The sequence below is a fragment of the Dermochelys coriacea genome, chromosome 7 (assembly GCF_009764565.3).
Source record: "Dermochelys coriacea isolate rDerCor1 chromosome 7, rDerCor1.pri.v4, whole genome shotgun sequence".
Taxonomy (NCBI): Eukaryota; Metazoa; Chordata; order Testudines; family Dermochelyidae; genus Dermochelys; species Dermochelys coriacea.
In genome coordinates this window covers 121,854,174-121,873,947 of record NC_050074.1, presented here as the reverse complement: position 1 = coordinate 121,873,947, position 19,774 = coordinate 121,854,174, and the positions used below count along the sequence as shown (strand labels likewise).

General features: G+C 44.8%; 1 protein-coding gene across 1 annotated transcript in view; it reads right to left on the bottom strand.

Moving 5' to 3' along the window:
- The window catches only part of SH3PXD2A (SH3 and PX domains 2A), a 406,607-nt gene that overhangs the window by 124,774 nt on the left and 262,059 nt on the right, over window positions 1-19,774 (bottom strand).

The following is a 19,774-nucleotide window of genomic DNA, read 5'->3' as shown; positions in this document are numbered from 1 at the left end:
GCAGCAACAACAAACAGCAATTCTCAACATGCAGCATACCATCACTATAATTTTCCTGTACTGCATTTCAACAAAGGAGTCTGACTGCCAGAGATCTTCATATTAAAGGGCCTATTTTTCTTTCAACACTGGAGCCAAAAAGGTAAATCCCCTACATGTCACTGGAGGTTAAAGACCTTCGCACATGCAAAATTATTAATAGACTAGAAATGCCCATCATGAAGTCCTGCCCCCAAAAACACCAGCAAGGAATATTAGGGCCTCCTTGCCATTGACAAGTTGCATACCCAAAGTCAGGAAGGGGAAGAATGAGCATGAGTATCCCCTGATGAGTAAGTACATACAAGCAAACTTAAGGGCAAGTGCTGGCATCTGAAAATTGAGAAGGGGCAAGCATCAACAGTTCCTAGCCAATGGTGTGTTCTAAGCAGGCCTAAACCTGCTCCCATTGAAATCAGTGATGAGAAAAGTTCCTGGACTTCAGAAGATCAATAGTAGATTATCAGACCATGGGGCAATAGCATCCCAGTTGCAAGCACATCCATTCATTCCAATACCAGGTACCTTCCCAGCATCCCTCCACACACACCCCGTCACTCTTAGTTTTTTAATTTGAGGAAATAAGTTGAACCAAAAAATGACTAACTTCCTACAGAAGAAGGCTGTACACAGGCCATTAGTGTTATGTATCACTTGAGCCAGGAAAACTCCACTGGTAGTCTAGCAGCTGGCAATGATCCTTAATAAACCTGCAACTGATCCAAACCTAGTACTCCTTCTGCTCGGTCACCTCTTTTTACAATGGGGTGTGTGTTATCACGTACCACTAGCAGAACAAAGACAACAGAACTGACTGAAGCTGGAGATGGACTAATTTTCAGGAAACTTACATTAGATGCTCACAGCAGGGAAAAGAGAAAAATAAAGGTCAGGAGATAACACTGTTCAAAACATGAACTTTGTAGCTCAGGCCCATTTCTACTCAAGTTGGACTTGGTATACCCACTTTCAGTAGAAAGTAACCTCAAGAGCACCTCCTGGCCAGCTTCCCTGGTATCCATATTTCAGCAATTATGTTTGTCTCCAAGTTGTTCACAAAAGGATATTGAAACCATGTTAACATGGGCACTAAGACAGATTCTTTGCAGGGTCTGAAACCCAGGTATACATATGTCAAGACAGATGGACTAAGGACAAGCAAAAACAAGATTAATCAGATTTGAACCTACTTTAACACTATGGGTTCGGGAGTTTTACTCTTAGTCAAGTGTCATTAGAGTTGTGCTCTACTTGAGAGATGGGGGGGGTGGAGAAAAAAAGAGCAGGAGAAAAGCTAGGAATATAGGGATTTAAAAACAAACAAATCAAAACCAAAGCACACCTGTTGACCAAACTAATTACACCATTTTATCACATTAACCAATGGATCTCTCTTTCTGAGCAGAGATCTACACCAGACAAGTTTTTACCACTCTTTGTTCAGTGTTTGCAGCATCCTGGTCTCCAGCTGGAGTCCTCCTACTACAGCAAATAAGGGTCTTTCTTTTTTAAATACACAGTTTCCACTGGCAAGGAAAATTCATTTGCCACCCTACAGTACATGGATAAAGCCAATGAATTGCATTAGTCCTTCTGCTGCATGTACAATGGCAATGCAGTGTTTAAAAGCCATCCTTAGCAGTACAGGCACATGTATGTTTTTACAGAGCTTCTTTAAAAAATGGGACATTAACTTCCAGCAGGTGTGAGAGACTAAGGGCAGATCCACCGAACACAGCATGCTCAGCCAGGGGGGGAATACTTAAAGCAGCAGCATGGCCAGGCTGCTATTTTAGGTTCTAGCTGAACTGGGCTGGTGCATGTACGTCTATTCCAAGCTGGAATGACATTCCCAGCTGCTGTGTAGACACGGCCATACGCTTTTGTTTTTGTAGGGTTTCCGAATTCTTTTGTTTTATTATGAAAGAAGAGTCTGGGGGGCGAAACTATTGGTTTCAAAGCCATATTGCCCTTCAAAAATAAAATAAAAAAAGACAGGATCTGACAACCCCGCCCAAAAAACCCCAACTATTGAATAAAGGAAAGGCCAACTGATGGCTATGCTAGCCTTCCACTGTAATCTACTGAAAAACAGAGCCAGAAGTTCTATGCCAGTAGTCAGACTAAACACGACACCTCGTATCATAATCGTCAGATTTTAATTGAGACAGTTTGCTGATGAAACCCTCAGGCCTTGTCAAGTAATTTTACATTACTTGTTAGGATGTACATTTGGTTTATTTAAGTTAGTCTTGTCTCAAATAGGTTGTGTGGGATCATTGTTATTCTGGTCTACAAGCATCTTTTGTTCTTAAAAATACAAATAGATTTTGTTGCAAGAAGCGAGACCAGAACTCCAAAATATGATTTTTGTATTGTCCAGCCAAAGCGCATCTGTCCTCTGCAACAGTCGCCTGCTATCTTGTAAAAACAATGGTTCCCCCCTCGCCACCCGCCCCCAATCTGATTGCAGATCAGTTTCAAATAACTTCCACTTGCCACGTAAACTGAATGCCTAGTGTATTAGACCCAACCCAAACGCTTGGAAAAATATCAATCTGGCTTTCACATGACCCAAAGTGTGCCTCAGAAATTATTATCTGTGTAGCACCCTCTTACGGAAGAAACCCGCAACCAACAATCCTACCAGAGAGTCTAACGAAGACATGGAGCAAGAGCAGATCATGTGCTCTACATACTGTAGAAAAGGAAAGTAAAGTCTAGTTAACATCTGTATTTTAGTGACCATGTTCAGTACTGTCTTCATGAGAAACCAAGTTGCACATAAAGGAAATTAAGACCTAATATTGCTTTTAGGTTGATTTGCATATTCACTTGTGTGTAATCCTAAAGAGACCATCCTAATCCAATTGAGAAACTGGAAAATCGGCAGGATTATGTTGTTTTGTCTGGTCACCTTAAATCACAAGTAGCTGTCTGACAAAAGTGAGTATGGGCTCCACTCTCCATATCGGTTGCGTATTATGCTAGTGTGCATTCAGATTTAAGGGCATTGATAATGTTGCCATTTTAGGGTCCAAGTGGTGAGGCAGATTTTAAAAAGGAATCTGGATAACTTTATGGCTATCAGTATCACTGACAGCTATGCAAGCTAAGAGGAAATAGCTTAATCGGGAAACTGCATCCTTGCGAAGGATGAGAAGGCAATGCCAGCTCAAGCTTTGCAAACGAGCAGGGTATTGGAGAGGTTTGTGTCTCCCTCTGGAGAGAGAGTGTTTATAACTGCAGAAAGATGGCGTACAAGGGCCAATGTTCTGATTTGGGCAGTAACACTTGCGTTATGAGAAAGTGCAAACACTAAGGGTGTTTATACTGCAAAGACAGACCCTTGGAAGTGAGTCTCAGAGCCTAGTTCAACTGACTTGGGCTCCCGCTACAGGGCTAAAAACAGCAGTGTAGATGTTTGGGCCTGAGCTTTGGCTCTGAAACCCAGTGGGGGAGGAGGTGGGTCTCAGAGCCCAGGCATCTACACTGCTACTTTGAGCCTCATAGCCAGCCTGCATCAGTAGGCCTGGACCTCACTGGTGCAGGCTTTTTTGGTAGTAGAGACATATCCATAGACAGACACGCCAACCTTATTTTCCACTGCCCCTCAATGAACAGCCACACTTTACATCTCTCCCTGCTCAGAGCCAGCACAGCCTGGATTCAGGCTAGGTCATGGGATAAGAACAGCTTTAGTGGCACTGACAGATGAGCTCTTGTTGTCAGTGGATAGAGGACAGACATCCATCCATGCTCCTCCTCCTGGGTCCCTCGCAGCATTTGACACTGAGCATGAGATATTGCTGTCTCACGCAAGGCAGGGGCCCAGGGAAATGGATTCAGGATAACAATGAAGTGGTTCTTCCTGGAGGGACATACCCAAAGAGTAGCAATGGGAAGCTACACCTGTGCCACTTCTCCCTACCCCCCACCCCCAACTTATGAAATTCCACAAGGATCAATTCTCTTTGGTCCTATTCAGCATCTACATGCAGCCATTAGTTGAACTAGTAAGAGGACAAGGACCTCAAGCACCAGCAATATGCAGATGACACACAGCTCTAAACTATCTTTCACCATATACATACAACCAAGCCACTACCACCCAGACGACCCAGTGTTTGGGTGAGATCAGCTCAGGGATGAGCAGCAGGTTGAATCTGAGTGAGACAGATACTGGTGGACAGAGGAAAGCACTATAAAGAATTTCACAGCACAGTGCAGTCTCCTTTAGTGGGTGTGTTCTTCCAACAATCAGAGGTGAAAGTAAGCCGGTACGCCCAGTATGGAGTACCAGCAAGAGCCGGTGCGCTATACCGGGACCGGCTTTCCCAGACAGCAATTTAAAGTCTTGGGGTAGCGGCGGTGGGGCTCTGGAGGGGATTTAAAAGGGCTAGGGCGATAGCGGCTGCCGGAGCCCCAAACCTTTAAATCTGTGCCTAAGCCCTACTGCTGAAGCCCTGGGGTAGCAGCGGCGGGGCTTCAGTGGGGATTTAAAGGGCCCCGAAGCTCCAGCCCTACTACCACCTGAGCCCTGCTGCCCGAGCCCTGGGATTTAAAGGGCCAGGGCGGTAGCAGCGGCTGGAGCCCCAGGGTCCTTTAAATCCCCGACGGAGCCCGGCCACCACTACCCCAGGGCTTGGGCAGCAGGGCTCCGGCGGGGATTTAAAGGGCTCGGGGTTCTGGCCGCCGCTACCACAGCAGAGCCCCAGGCCCTTTAAAGCTCTGCCAGAGCCCCGGGGTAGCGGTCGCAGCCGGGAGCCCCCAGGGCTCCTCAGTGATTTAAAGGGCCTGGGGCGCTGCTGCGGTAGCCTCTGCAGCTGGTAGCTCGGGGGTGATTTAAAGGGCCCTACTTAAAGTAGGCTACTACTGCTATGGAGCCCCGGGCCTTTAAATCAAGATTTAAAGGGCCCAGGGATTTAAGTCCCTGCCTCTTCTGTCTGAGGCCACGCCCTCTGCTCACAACTCCAATGTACCAATAAGTCCTTTAACTTACTTTCACCCCGCCAACAATCCATCTGCAATCAATAGTCAATCCGTCTGCAGTTTGAGAGCGCACCTGGATTTCTCATCTGCAATGCTGTCTGCTATCTAAGGCAGACAAGACTCTTATTTAACCAGACAGACAGTGACCCAATGTCTGTTGCATGTACACCTTTGACACCTCCCATCTGGACTACAGCAAAGAAATCTCTCTCTCTCTCTCGAAATTCCAGCCAGTACAGAAGGATATAGTACTACTCAGTAACATGGGCAACTGCAAGCACATCAAACCTGCCCTCATCTATGGGAAGCCAACAGAGAGAAGGGAGTCAAGATCAAGGTTTCAGTCCTTATCCTAAAAGGAACTGTGGACTATACAGACATAGTCCACAGCAGGGAGCATCCCAGCCTGCGTCAATAGACTCAGGGTCACGGTACTGCACTAAGAACAGCTGCATAAACATTTCAGCTCAAGAGAGGTGGACCTCAGAACTATTTTTAGTGCGATAGTGCAACCCTGAATCTGCCAACCCAGGCTGGGAGGCTCGCTGCTGACTGTGCAGATGTACCCTCAGTGGCTTGGGCCCAGGAGCTGAAGAAACATCTAAAGCTCCAGGATTGAGTTAGTGGTAGAGAACTCTGTTCTTCTGGTACCATGGAACTTTCCACCATGAAGGATAAGCTAGACTGTGCAGGAGGCAGAACTTTCCAAGACTGTGGAAAAACTTCCACAGGAATGAAGAGCCATCACGAGCCTCAGTGCTTTCTGCTCAAAATGCTTGTCGCATTTCAAAACACAAAGAACAGCATAGACAAAAAAGAAAAATATCATATCACTCACACAAATTCCCTGTGGGAGAGGATCAGAGAAACAAGAAGTCATGTGACAGATGTTAGTCACATGAAGAACAGCTCTGTGTGGCTCAAAAGTTCATTTCTCTCACCAACAGAAGTTAGTCCAATAAAAGTATTACCTCACACACCTGGTCTTGCTAATATCCTGGAACGACACGGCTACAACTGTAGTGCATACAGACGCTCATCACACACTCGATGCTCAGCAGGAAGGCACTTAAGATACTATGTAAGAATTCAGAGTAGCAGCCGTGTTAGTCTGTATTCGCAAAAAGAAAAGGAGTACTTGTGGCACCTTAGAGACTAACAAATTTATTACAGCTCACGAAAGCTTATGCTCTAATAAATTTGTTAGTCTCTAAGGTGCCACAAGTATCCTTTTCTTTTTATGTAAGAATTTATGTTCTATGATGCAAGAACTTGCTACTCTTGTCTCCACTAGTTTAGACAGGATTCCTGAGGGGGAGCCCAAGGATTCTAAGGGAGCACCCTGGACAAGCTTGCATGAAAGTTGAAGCTTCCTTTCTAAACAGATTCATGGAGTTATGAGCTCTCCGCACAGTGTCTATCTCACTGGTATCCAGCACTAAGTCTGCATTCCATTCCTCCATCCCACTCCTGAGCCTCTCCCATCACACACCTTTTCACTCCTCAGACAGGAGGAGGACTAGCTGCAGAAGAACCTGGTTGCCTAGAATTGTTCACTTTACTATGCACAGTTCAGTCAATGGGGACAGACATTTACCTTGTCTTAGTCCAACTCCTCCCACAGTGAAATGGAAAAACCCATGAAGTAAGGGCTACCAGGAGAAGATAGTGATCCTGTATATTCAGCAGGCCACAGACTGTGTCAGGAGCAATCTAAACTGGCATGAAATAAAAGATATCCTAGCAGTGCCTGTGTTTTCCGTAGCCTCAGGCAGATGGCCAAAACATCTCATTTAACCAAGTAGTTTAAAATCTGGTATACAAGAAGGATCGGTTTCCCTTCACCGAATTACTGCAGACAGGACTCTGAATGTGCCAGTTTGCTTAAATAGATCCACATCTCCACTGAACAGTAGTAATGCAAATCACACACCGAGTGCACTAAGCCTGAATAGCCTGCCTGAAATTCTTCCTCCTAAAGCCACAATGCTCCAACATTGCAAACTCAGACTTAGTGGGGCATTCACTGTAAATTGTGGAAGGAGGGTCACTCACTGTGCTCCTCAGAAAGTTTATACTGCAGGATTTGAAACCAAGGGCCTGAAGACAATGTTGAGCAGTTCTATAGAGGATCTGCCCTGGCCAGGACAGCTACACCAGAAACCTGAAGAACAAGTTGAACTTAAGACACAAACTCACCAGTTTAGGAAGGATCTTATTCTGTTAAACAGGTTTCAGAGTAGCACCTGTGTTAGTCTGTATTTGCAAAAAGAAAAGGAATACTTGTGGCACCTTAGAGACTAACAAATTTATTTGAGCATAAGCTTCATAGAGCATTCGGTGGAAAATGCATCCGATGAAGTGAGCTGTAGCTCACGAAAGCTTATGCTCAAATAAATTTGTTAGTCTCTAAGGTGCCACAAGTACTCCTTTTCTTTTATTCTGTTAAAGGTTCTCTAAGACCAAGAATTTTTCTGTGATTAACAAAGGTCTTAGACAGAGACCCTCAAAATGACAGGTGCATAAAACTCTTGCTGATTTCAATGAAAGTTAGGCACCTACATCCAGTTGAGATCTGAGCCTCAATGTTTGATGCCAATAGATGCTGAACACCTGAGACGTGTCAAGCACCCTCAAATCACATTGGCAATCACCATCTTGCAGTACCAGGCAAATATTGCTCATCCCAACTAGTTTTTGTACGTTGCTGTGCTATCTGGCACTAGTTGTGCACACTTTGAAATCCCTTCTCTCATTAATTCCTTGCCTCCCGCACTATTTTTAAAATAAAGAGAAACACTTGGACAAAAGTATTCTGGCAGCGCCTGCTGGATTTTGTTATTAATTCCATACAGTGATTACAATGGCTACATGTAGCCAAGGAGCTAATCCTAGGGTAAATTATTTCTTCACAACATTCAAAATTACTGGAACAAGTCAGATCAACAATTGAAGAGCAAGTTAGGAAATTCCATTTGACAAGACTGAGCAGCCCATCTACCCTCACTGACCCAGACCAAATGACACACCAGGAATTCCAGCCCACCATCTCTCTTTCTACATCGTTTTCCCACAACATAGGGAAGACAGGCAGTCATTGTGCACAAGTGTTTTATGGAGACACAAAGGTAAGCATGTGCTTGAAGCTGCAGTGATCCATGTCACAGGCTGAAGTAGTCCTGGAGAGATTAAACACAAAGCCAGAGCTACATGGTCCTGGACACTGATGTATCCTCAAGCAGATTTCAGCAGCCTACAAAATATTTTCTATTGTTGCTGTTTTACGTGTTTCAATTCTCAAATTCACCTGTTTAGCCTGAACAACTCCTCTCCAATGGAGAGGTTCCTCCCACCCCCAAGTAGGGAAGGGGAGAGTTTGAGACAGTGAAAGGAGGGCGAATAGCAGAGCAAGACTGAGGGCAGGTCTACACTTCAAATGCTGCAGCTGTAGCGCTACAGGGAAGAGATTACCTATGCCGATGGAAGAGCTTCTCCCATTGGCGCAAGTACTTCACCTCCACGACATGGTAGATATAGGCGGGAAAATACTCCTGTTGATTTAGCACTGTCTACACTGGGGGTTAGGTCAGTTTAACTGCGTTGCTCAGGGTGTGGATTTTTCCTATCCTTGAGCAATGTGATTAGACCAACCTAATTTCCTAGCGTAGACTTGGCCTTCAGTTTTGCTTTTAAAAACCTCTAACTCCCTCTTTCTCCTCCCATGTCAGATTTTAGTAGTGATCCTCAATTTTTTAACCTATCATTTACAAAGGAAATTGCATTTGATTAAGAGGTAGATGTTTCAGATGATTCCTAGTCTAGATGTATTCACTGGTAGGGCTGACCATTCTAATGGGAAGAGCTAAATCCCAGACCCAGGGAAGACCGATAATTATCTGTGTTTTATCCACTCTAATCAACTTTCTGATGGGACTCTTTAAAGAAACCTAAGATGCAATTTAGCAAGTGTTAGATCATTTAGACCTGTCCCAGTTAGGACAGCAATAAGATATAGGCTATCTGTATAACAATGAACTATGATGGGATAATCTATTAGTATAGTCTACGTGCTTAGCCCCTTACGAGATCCTATCAAGGGAGCAGCACCATAAGAACAAAGGAAGTTGGGCATCAGTCTAATACTGAGACTCCATGTCTACAAACCAAATCATTCCTATGTAAGATCACAAGGATAGCAAGCTAAGGCTAGCTCTCAACTGCAGCTCTAAACAAAACAGGTTTCCACTATATGAGCTAAAGGAGAGCTCCCGTGTAGCAAAACCCTTATCCTACTGTGAACCAGATACTACCGTACAGACTATAGGACAACTTCACTCACACAGACATCTCTGTCCCTTTGTGGATCTTTGGTTTGCAACAGCAAAGAAGGATTAAGCACAGAATGTTAGCCTCCTACAATCATATTCTCGATACCATCACCCTAAAGCCTTCAAAGAGAACAATTCAAATAGGAGTCAAGAAAATAAACCTCTCACTAAAGAGATTTTATAGAACAGAAGATGCACAGAAGAGGTGTGTGAGAGAGGAATGGAAAAAAGTTTCCACATGGATGTTATACCCATTACCCCTAACAGGAAGAAGATATCCTGAGATCAGTTTCATTTAAACACAAAAAAAAACGAGCAAAGAAAACTAAAACCCACCCAAAACTCAATTCTAGTGGAGCGATGGCTTAACTGTCAGCACGTGACTAACAGCAAGGGCAGCTGAGGAACACCAGAGGTTAGATTAAGTCCATAGAACACATATGCCAGGGGTGGCCAACTTACTGACCCGCCGAGCCACATATGACAATCCTCGGAAGTTTAAGAGCTGGGGCACACCTGACAGGGCTTGGGGTTTCAGCCCACTCTGCTGAAGCCCTGTGCCTTGGCAGACATGCTCTGTGGGGCTGAAGCCCTGAGGGCCCCCCCACCCCCGCTGGGTAGAAGCCCCTACCTCACCATCCTGCTGCAAGCAGATGTCCCAAGCTTCCCTCCACCCAGACCCAGTCTGGTAGGTGGAGAAGGGGAGTGCGCGCGGTAAAGGTTCTCAGGCTCCATCCACAAACCTACATCGAAATTCCCACACAAACCAACAAGACATTAAAGTGTTATTACACCAATTTCATTAATTTTTCCAATTAGACATCTAATTTCGAGCAACTGGGGTAAAATGCTCACAGCTATTGTTTTCGAGCCATCTGCAGCCAGGTGAATAAACATCGGGACTAACTTGCAACCATTTTAAAATTAAAGTCCATTTAGAACACCTCATGATTTAAATTGGGCTTTTTAAATTCACGTCAAAAGTCTATGTACATATGGATAGTCTTAAATTGCTAGAGTGGATGTTGCATACTTGTTTCTTTCATTTCCTAATTGTAAATAAATTTATATAGCAAGTTATTTACTTGTAAGTTTCACACTTGAAATGCTCATCTGTACTGAAAGAGAAGTCTAAAGCATCAATACCCTTATTGTAACACCATCAAAAACTGACAGATAAAAATTTAAGCAAATTGCTATATTCGCAGCCAACACCCATCTCATCCTAAAGTATGTTTTTTAAAATCCCTGTCTGCCTAACAAACAACAAACAAAAAAAAAAACACACACAAACAACCAACAAAAGCTTCCTCTGCTTCCTTGTGAGCTTTATCCTCAAAAAAACCCAAACAAAAAACCTACAACACAACTTTGCATGACTGATGCAGCCATAAATATTTGTCTCTAACATAAGTGACATCTTGAACCATGATACTAGGATAGAAAGGAACCCTATAAAAACAGGCTGCGTTCAAGCCTACTGTGTGACCCAAACAGCTAGGACTAATTGCTGAGCAAGCAGCAGGTTAACCAACTACGCTTTCAGGGAACTTGCCAAAGTGTTATGGCCAAATGAGTCTTCATTATGGAATGACTCTGAGGTTCATGCCAGCTTCCTCTTGCCCCTAGCCTCCTCCGATTATGCAGGATCCAGATGCTTTTGTATGAGGCTTGGACAGATCTGACAACAGCTTCTGCATGAGGCAAGCAAGAGGAAAAGGGCAGGACCCGCTTACCTAGGAATTCCTCACATGTCTTTTTGGCCAGCCACACAACAGATAGCTCCTCTTAGCTTACTCACACCCCTAGGAACATGATGTGCCCTACAAATGCCTTTAAGTACTTTCACCCTTAGCATACTGGCTCATCCTAAGCGGTCTTCACAGTGCACAGATGAGAAATTGCAGGGTTTGAATATGCGTTAACCTATTACAGTGTGTAATGCTGTGTGCAAATAGCCAGTAATGGATTAAAATGCTATCCTACTTTGAGTCAGAAAAAAAAAGCCAAAACGGGACACCTGCCATAGAACTGGTGCCTGTTTGAATGATAATGGAAGTCAGGCTGCTTTTCTCTCATACTTGGGAACTATGGAAATTGGATGTGCAAAGGAATTCCTTCCCTTTTGCCTCATAGGGCCTTGGGAGAGACCTAATGGGATCATTCCATTAATGTAACACATGGATGTGCCCACCTTTCCATTCCTTGAAGTTGCATTGGTGCCCCTTAGGCACTGATTGATGACAGTCCTTCAACGGCTGCTATAGTTTAGTGACAGCTAATTCCTCCAACAACCGAACAGTTCAGAAGCAATGTATTGCACCTGATATTCTGCAGAATAGGCATGCCATATCCCCAATACGAGCAAAGGTTATTAGTTTAGGTCTGGATCAGCAGTTCTCAAACTGTGGGTCGGGACCCAAAGTGTGTCACAATCCCCATTTTAATGGGGTCACCATGACTGCTTAGACTTGCTGGGGCCTAGGGCCAACGTCAAAATCCGAGTCTCACCATCCAGGCGGAAAGCCCAAGCCCCAACTGCCTGAGGTCAAAGCCAAACCCTGGGGGCTTCATCCCTGGGCAATGGTGCTCAGGTTGCAGGTCCTGTCTGGGCCTGAAGCCCTTAGGCTTTGATTTTGGCCTCCACGCTCGGGGCGGTGGAACTCAAGCTTTGGCTTTGACCCAACCCCCATCCCCCACTCCCAGGACGATGGTGCCTTAGGCAGGCTCAGGCTTCAGTCCCCACTCTTGGGGTCGTGTACTAATTTTTGTTGTCAGAAGAGGGTCAGAGTGCAATGAAGTTTGCATGATCCAGACCAGGGGTTCTCAATCAGATTCATGCAGGCAGGTCTGTCTGTGCAGAACCGTAATAACTTCAGTGGCGTTCCAGCCATGCAGATCTGATGGCAGGATTGGAGCATATGTAATTGGACTCTGTTTGGGGCAAGGACTGCCGTCTATATAGTGTCTAGCACAGTGGGATTCTGGTCTATGACAGGTCCCTATGTGCTTCCATAATAAATAATAGTGATAATAAAGCCACACACTAGGCATGTAGCTCAAAAAAAAAAAAACCAAAACAAAAAACACACAAACAGACAGCGTCAATATAAGTCACTTTCTTGTTCTCCTGTACCACTACAAAGAAGCTGCATGTCAGTTCAGAACACCACAGAGGCACATTAAAGCCAGTGTCTGAAATTTTAAGAGTTGGGCAAACATTCATTCATTAAGTTCTGAACCCATCCAGTCTCCCTTCCCTGCCCTCCCCCTCAATGTGTAGGCTGATTTGGGGTCTGAATAATGAGCATGTGTTTAAAAAAGGAAGCGGCAGTCAGTGGTGTCTCCAGGCAGTCACTGAATTCCTATTGTGTCTTCCATACTTGTATTAGTGCTCCAAATGCAACAGTTGCAGAATTCCAGCGGGACCATACTGCATATAAGTTAATATTCATGGCTAAAAGCCTTTTTACAGCACACCATCTAATCAAGCCTCAAGACTGGTTTACTGTTCATTTTTTGCTGGAGGGCTGTTTATATTTTTTTTACTCCATGTTGTGGGAGGGATATGCGCTTTTTGCACTTATTGGAAGAGCTGCTTTTTAAATGCATGTTTTAAGCAGTTTTGTCATCTTAAAGAATTTGGCCACATGTGCAAGAAAAGCTATTTTTATTTGTCCTATTATCTGTTCAAATGTTGTCGTAAGGTGTGCCTTTAGGAAAGGCTATAATTGCAAGTTAAACAATTCTCTCACTAGGTGCATCTTTTAGCCAGTTCATGACGTTAGTTGTGTTAGCTCAAGAGATCACAAGTTGTAATATTCAGTCTCCGTTCCATAATATTTAACTCTGAAAATACAGTTCACCAATTGTTTTTAAGCGGTGAGGGACAAAGGTTAGAGAGTGAAAATTTCCTTGACTTCATAAAGAGATTTATGTGGAGATTAAAACTTTAAATAACTGTGTGGGGTCTTTTGAAGGTTTTGTTTTTTAATTATTTTGAGGATACTATATTCAGATGGAGTCTGGTGATCATACTTTATTTGTAATTAAGTCAACATGTCAGAGTGGGTTCGCATGAGCATTTTACCTCATTTTGTTGTTCTTAATATGAAGAACCCAATTCATTCCAAACGCCAAGAAAATTAAACCAGTTTGTTCTAACAGATTTGCACACTATCAATCCAAATGCAGTACATTAAATTGATGCCATATGAGCGCCCAGATCTCTTGCCCCTTGGGAGAGCTGTCTGGACAGTGCTCTCAGCCACACGGAAAGGGGAAAATGGAGCATTTGTGCCACCCTTGGCCACAGAGACATGCGCCAGAAAGTGGCACCTCCTCAACTAAGGTGTAGCAATAAAAAGGGAATCCCAGAACGTTGCCAAACTCCAACATCAAAAAGCATCAACCAATATCATACACCAAAATCAATAGTGGGCACTGAAGCAAAGTGCGAACAAGCGATGCTATCATACCCCCTGGGGAGCTTAGTACCAAAAGGTGGGAGCTGGGTACTGAGAGTGGGAGATGATGAGAAACACACATAGACACAGAATTCAAAGCTCTGACTGGACAGGGACTCAGGAGAGTGTCAACTCATTGGCATCCTATTTGTGGCTCCCCAAAGAAGGGTGAGGTGGAAATGGTAGCTGAAGTTACAGGATACATTGGTCCTACTGTTCTGTTTCCTCTTTGAGCTCACAGTCCAGCCTGGACCTCCATTCCCAAGCGGCAGGATGGGAGAAGGAGAGGGGTTTCTAACTACCTACCCAATTGTTAGTAAGGAGGAGTATCATTCCCTTTGTATAATCTGATAAACTGAGGCAGAGGGTCAAACTCCTCCCTAGTGTAAGTAATGACAGAATTACACCAAGGAGGAGTGCAGCTCAAGGAATAAGGCCTAGATCAGTGGTTTTCAACTTTTCACCCAAATGGAGATGCAGACCACTTTGGAAATCTTAGACAGTCTGCAGATCTCCAGGGGTCCGTGGACCACACATTGAAAGCCACTGGCCTCGATCAAAGATATTTAGGAACCTAATTCCAATCGATTTCAATGGGAGTTAGGCACCAGACCCAAGTGACATGCTTGAGGTCACATAGCAAGTCAGTGTGACATTTAGAACAGAAACAAGTAGACTCCTAGACTGTGAAACCTCAAGGTTAGGAGTCTAGAACTCCTGGCTTCTGCCATTAATAGTCAGATGTATCAAGGACCCACTTTAAAAATAAAAACAAAGTCTCTGCAAAATCTAATTGCTCACAGGCATGCTTTAATTGGGGCTTTAAGACAAGACGCTTTCTCAGTGTTCAAAACACACAAGCTGCAGTTGCTCTTTATGTAAGGGGACTGTTGCCCCCTTACTAACAGTCAGTGGGGGTGTTTTGCTTGGCTAGCTCCCAGTACTAAAAGGGGGAAGGGTCGATGGGGAATCAGGGTGCTAAGACTGACAGCCCCCAGGAACAGTGGGGAGATGCCAATGCTCCAGGTCAGCCTGCATGACAGGGTGAGCAGGCTATTCAGGGAGTCAGGAGGCCAGGGACGTCTTGTCCTCCGTGTGAGCTGGAATTGCCTGGGTCAGACAGAGTGGGGCTGAGCTAAGGAGAAAGCAGGGGCCCAAGCTGAGCTGTGGGGCAGAGCTGTGCCAGATCCAGAGGGACCAGAAAAGCAGCCCAGAGAGAGCAAACCCTGTCCTGGGAGCTGAGCTGCAGCCCCAAAGCCAGAGGCACAGCCCAGAGAGAGCAGACTTGCCCTGGGAGCAGAGCTGCAGCAACCAGAGCCAGAGGGGCCAGAAAAGCAGCCCAGGAAGCAGGTCAGTGCTGGGAGCAGAGTCACAGAAGCAGCCTGCAGAGCAGACCTGTCCTGGGAGCAGAGCTGTAGCAACCAGAGGCAGAGGGGCCAAAGAAGCAGCCCAGGGAGCTGGAGACAGATCAGCAGCAGCGCAGAGACAGAGGGGTGCAGCTGGGGCTGGAGCAGTCTAGAGCTGGATGCGGTGAGCAGCTGGGGAGACCAAGGGGGACCCTGGGCAGCAGGCCCAGCACAGGGAGACGCCTCAGCCAAGGGTCTGTGCAGGCCAGGCTTGGATCATAACCCCGACAGGGCGGGGGCGACACTGGGAAGAAGGGTCCTATCAGTTAGAGCCTGAGCGCGTGTGGCCAGCACCAGAGTGAGTGTCCAACCCACAGCATCACTGCAGCACAGCCAGGGCCTGAGAAGAAGGCCTGGGACTTACAAGGAACAGACTGTGAACTGCCCTGACATCCCAGAGACACTGTTTGTGATGGTCCCTGCCACAGAGCGGGGTGATGCGTTTCCTTTAACCTTTCCCATTTTTCCTTATTCTTTTTAAAATTAATTGTTGATTAAATATCTTGCATTTGCTTTAAATTGTACGTAATGGTCAGTGGGTCAGAGAATTGCCCAGTGCAGAGAGTACCCCAGAGCGGGGACACCCTAGCTTCTGTCCTAGGTGACCACAGCAGGGTTGGGGGTCGAGCCCCCCAGGAATCCTGGACCCAACTTTGCTGGGGTTAAGAGGACTCTGCCAGACAGGAGTGGAAGGGGAGTCCTCCAGGGCAGGGAGGCCACTGGGTAAGGAAGTGTGAGCAAGGACTCAGATCCTTTTGCTAGCCCATCTCACCAGGGTAGTGCAGAAGCCAAGGAAGTTCCCCACAAGAGCGGGACTATTCCCCCGCTTACATTTAGTTCACAAAGAAGTGTTAACTTTAACTGAGTAAAAAGAAAAGCAGTACTTGTGGCACCTTAGAGACTAACAAATTTATTAGAGCATAAGCTTTCGTGAGCTACAGCTCACTTCATCGGATGCATTTGGTGGAAAAAACAGAGGAGAGATTTATATACACACACACAGAGAACAATGGGTTTATCATACACACTGTAAGGAGAGTGATCACTTAAGATAAGCCATCACCCACAGCAGGGGGGGAAGGAGGAAAACCTTTCATGGTGACAAGCAGGTAGGCTAATTCCAGCAGTTAACAAGAATCTCAGAGGAACAGTGGGGGGTGGGGTGGGGGGGAGAAATACCATGGGGAAATAGTTTTACTTTGTGTAATGACTCATCCATTCCCAGTCTCTATTCAAGCCTAAGTTAATTGTATCCAGTTTGCAAATTAATTCCAATTCAGCAGTCTCTCGTTGGAGTCTGTTTTGAAGCTTTTTTGTTGAAGTATAGCCACTCTTAGGTCTGTGATCGAGTGACCAGAGAGATTGAAGTGTTCTCCAACTGGTTTTTGAATGTTATAATTCTTGACGTCTGATTTGTGTCCATTCATTCTTTTACGTAGAGACTGTCCAGTTTGGCCAATGTACATGGCAGAGGGGCATTGCTGGCACATGATGGCATATATCACATTGGTAGATGCGCAGGTGAACGAGCCTCTGATAGTGTGGCTGATGTGATTAGGCCCTATGATGGTATCCCCTGAATAGATATGTGGACAGAGTTGGCAACGGGCTTTGTTGCAAGGATAGGTTCCTGGGTTAGTGGTTCTGTTGGGTGGTGTGTATCACCAGCAACCACACACCACCCAACAGAACCACTAACCCAGGAACCTATCCTTGCAACAAAGCCCGTTGCCAACTCTGTCCACATATCTATTCAGGGGATACCATCATAGGGCCTAATCACATCAGCCACACTATCAGAGGCTCGTTCACCTGCGCATCTACCAATGTGATATATGCCATCATGTGCCAGCAATGCCCCTCTGCCATGTACATTGGCCAAACTGGACAGTCTCTACGTAAAAGAATGAATGGACACAAATCAGACGTCAAGAATTATAACATTCAAAAACCAGTTGGAGAACACTTCAATCTCTCTGGTCACTCGATCACAGACCTAAGAGTGGCTATACTTCAACAAAAAAGCTTCAAAAACAGACTCCAACGAGAGACTGCTGAATTGGAATTAATTTGCAAACTGGATACAATTAACTTAGGCTTGAATAGAGACTGGGAATGGATGAGTCATTACACAAAGTAAAACTATTTCCCATGGTATTTCTCCCCCCCACCCCACCCCCCACTGTTCCTCTGATATTCTTGTTAACTGCTGGAATTAGCCTACCTGCTTGTCACCATGAAAGGTTTTCCTCCTTCCCCCCCCTGCTGTGGGTGATGGCTTATCTTAAGTGATCACTCTCCTTACAGTGTGTATGATAAACCCATTGTTCTCTGTGTGTGTGTATATAAATCTCTCCTCTGTTTTTTCCACCAAATGCATCCGATGAAGTGAGCTGTAGCTCACGAAAGCTTATGCTCTAATAAATTTGTTAGTCTCCAAGGTGCCACAAGTACTGCTTTTCTTTTTGCGAATGCAGACTAACACGGCTGCTACTCTGAAACCTGTATCATCTTGAAAGTCCAGTTTATAACAATGTTGACTAACACGGCTGCTACTCTGAAACCTTTAACTGAGTATGGATAATGCAAGCATGGCCAACACCTATGAAATGAAAGTGGCACAGCAACATTTGCCCCAGACTCCTCGTGTTGGTCTCTGTTAATACAGAGGCTTGTGGAGGGGTTTTAAACAACTTCTTAATTGTGACTTTCTTCAAAAAAAAAAAAAAAAAGATATCAATATTTAGGTTTTGTAAGACAAACTTGTGAACAAGGAAGCTCAAAAGAAGCGTTTCCTGGGTTAATGAGCAATGGAAATGCTTATCGGAAACAATTCTTCTTTTGCAAGATCGGCAACCCAAACATTGCAGCATTGGGTTACAGCACGAAGTGAAACAGACTGGCTAAAGAAAATAATTCCCTCCAATCTACGAGAAATGCAGTGTGAAGTGACAGCAAAAAGTGACTGGTACATTGGATATGTTCTAATAATCTAAAATGTAAAAAATTAAAACCTGGAATTTCAACCCGAGTGTTACTTTTGGGGGGTGGGGAAGGGAGAGAAACAAAAACAAAACACCACAGCATGTCCTGGAGTGCCTTAATCTTTGCCATATACATTTATGTTTTATGGACGTCTGAAAGAGACCAGAGTTACAAGATAAAGTACGTATCTTATCATCTAGTGATCTCAACATGGGCCTGTGAGCTAGGAATGCAAGGTTTGAACCCCAGTTTTAACACTAGCTAGATGGGGAAATCCAATGCTACCGATAAAGGGAGAATGTCATTTACTAACCTACTTCCTAAGGTGTTAAGAAAATTGACTGGCCCACTTAAATCACATGGTTAATATTGTTGCTAAAAGGGGCGTTGAATGTAGTAATTTTATTCTAGAGTGGGAGAGGTTTTCAGATAAACTGTATCTGGATTATATTGTTTGTAGAGGGCTAGAATGATAGCATGCATGTGGCAGTTTATGATTTATGATGGCAAGCCAGTACCTCATTGGTTCTACCATAAGCATAAGGTATCGCTTAATTCCCTAGCGGGGATTCTAAATAACACTTCCATCCTAAGCCGGTGTAGGCAACAGAGTGGCAGTTTCACACAGCACTATCAGTGAATCCATAGGACAGCAGAGCCAGATGGCAGCAGCCCATTAGTGTATTAGTTTACTGCAGAAGGGCAGCATAAATCATTCATAATTTAACTGACCAATCAATCCAAGCAATGCCATTCTCTGAGAGGAGTGTGACCTTTTTTACTCCCAAGGGGTCTGCATAGTAGGTAGGGAACTCGGAACTACCATAATACCACTTTAAGGGGGAAAAAAAGGCCACACCCAGACCAACATTTCCAGAAGTGACTATTGATTTGCGGTGCCTAGTTTGAGATACGTTACACTTGATATTTTCAGTGGTATAGCACGCTCAGAACTCCCTGCAGGTGCTCAGAAGCCAGGCCTACCACCTCCAGTTTAGGGCAATCAAATTGAGTAACCCCTAATTATAGGTCACTTTTGAAAAATTGTCTGGAAAAAATATCACTGCAGGCCATAAGGGAGGGAGAGACAGAGGACTGGATTTATATTAGGTTAGGTAATAACTTTTATTGGATCAACTTCTGCTGGCAAAAAAGAGAAGCTTTCCAGCTCTTCCGCAGGTCATTTATATTGTCAGATTTGAATTACAAAAGGTAACAGCTAGGACACAAAACAGACACCCCAACCACAGCCTCTGAACCAGTCTATACCCCAAAGTTTGCGGCAAAGCTCACATTGAGGTAACTCACAAGACAAGACTATTTGAAGCACAACACAGGATCCCTTAGGAGAGGCAACTTGGCCGAGCAGGTGGCCACAAAATAAGGCTCAAACTGAAAGAGAATATTCTCCCTACTCCCCCATAAAGAAACCTGACAGTGCTTGGATCATGCGCAGGTACAAATGGAGCAGAAAGAGGACTTAAATTTAAGGCAGCTGCCTTCTTAGACTGGAGAAAGCTCTGTATAAGTACAATCAGCAGGGGACTAGTCATTTTTG